Source organism: Palaemon carinicauda, chromosome 34 (assembly GCF_036898095.1).
Source record: "Palaemon carinicauda isolate YSFRI2023 chromosome 34, ASM3689809v2, whole genome shotgun sequence".
Lineage (NCBI taxonomy): Eukaryota > Metazoa > Arthropoda > Malacostraca > Decapoda > Palaemonidae > Palaemon > Palaemon carinicauda.
Window position 1 is genome coordinate 63,822,335 of NC_090758.1, and position 1,910 is coordinate 63,824,244.

Consider the following 1,910-nt stretch of genomic DNA (forward strand, 5'->3'; position numbering starts at 1 on the left):
CATGCCTTCGCCCGAAAGAACTTGCAGCATGCTCAAGAGCTTATGAAGGATAGATATGATAAGAAGGCAAAGGTAAGAGAGTTTAAGTGTGGAGATAAGGTGCCGGTATATCGCTGCGTACCTTGCTCTCCCTTGAGATAGAAATTCAGGGGACCTTACAAGATTATCAGGCAGACCACAAAAACAAACTATGTTATTGCAACTCCTGACAGACGTAAGCCAACTCAGCTTGTACATGTGAACTTGATAAAACCCTATCATGAATCTACCACAGGTATAGTTAATCATGTAATTCATGACTTTAAATCTGCCAAGCAGAGTTTGTCACTAACGCCTCTTAATCACAGGTCACAGAATGAGATGCAGAATGAGGTGCAGACTCCTACCAAGGTTGGTACAGACGTGAGCCACGAGGATGACGAGACTGATTTCAGTGTGAAGTCGACTTTGTCTTGGAAGGACATGAACAATTCGGAAATTCTAAAGTCCCTTCCACGGTTCCTAGACTGTTCACCAAATCAAAAGAAAGACTTGAGTATACTCATTAGCAAGTATGCATCAATTTGTTCAGATAGGCCTGGAAGTTGCACCAAAGTAAAGCATGATTTAGTACTAGAACCTAATACAAACCCCATCAGACAATCTTTTTACAGGGTATCTCATCGCCATCTGCCTATCTTGAAACAGGAAGTGGAATACCTGCTGGAACATAACCTCGCTAAGCCCAGTACATCCTCATGGGCTTCTCCATGCATTCTGGTAAGGAAAGCCAACAATACCTACCGTTTGTGTACTGATTATAGAAAACTTAATTTAAAGACTGTAAAAGACTCATACCCGTTGCCCAGAATAACTGATATAATAGATTCTGTCAGTAATGCCAAATATTTAACTCAAATAGACCTTCTGAAAGGCTACTACCAGATTAAGCTAACCGAAAGGGCCAAAAAAGCTTCAGCATTCATCACTCCTTTTGGTTTATTTGAATATAATGTATTACCATTTGGCCTAACCAATGCCCCAGCTACATTTCAGAGGACTATGCAAGACATCATCAGGGGTCTCCCCCATGTACATGTGTACCTGGACGACATTGTCGTAGCAACCACTACCTGGGAAGAACACCTGAGAATACTAACTTCCCTCTTCGAAAGATTAAGAGAGGCAAACTTGACCATCAACCTTGCAAAGAGCTCCTTTGGTAAAGGTCAGGTAACTTATCTCGGTCACATCATAGGCAGTGGCACTATTGTTCCTAAGGATGTGAACATTGGTGCCATCCAGGAATATCCAGAACCAAGGAATAGGAAAGAGCTTAAGACATTTCTAGGCATGGTATCATACTATTCTCCGATTTTGCCCTAATTTTTCAACAATCCCTGCTCCACTTTTTGCTCTAACTTCAACCAAAGTACCTTTTAAGTGGACATGTAATCATAACAGGGCCTTTGATCAGCTAAAACTATTTATGGTTTCCAAGCCACTTCTACAAGCTCCTGACTTCACCAAACCTTTTTTCCTTCAGGTTGATGCCAGCAACATCGGTTTTCGTGGTGTTCTTCTACAGGAAATTGCGAGTGATGGTGCTGTTTCCTTGCCACTGTTGGAGAGACTCTTGCCCATAGCCTATCATTCTGGATTCTTCAAAGGGTCACAACTCAGATGGGCTACAGTAGAAAAAGAATTATTCAGTATAATCAACACTCTGCTACATTTCCGTCCGTATCTGGAAGGCCTAGACCATGTTGTTGTCTACTCTGACCACATGCCGCTGAGTTTCCTCCACCGTGCGAAGTTCACCAACCAGAAACTTCTCAGATGGTCCTACATTCTCTCCTCATTTAAACATCGAAGTGAGGAGGAAATCTCGGGATCACGGAACACCATCGCCGATGCCCTATCGCGTCAAC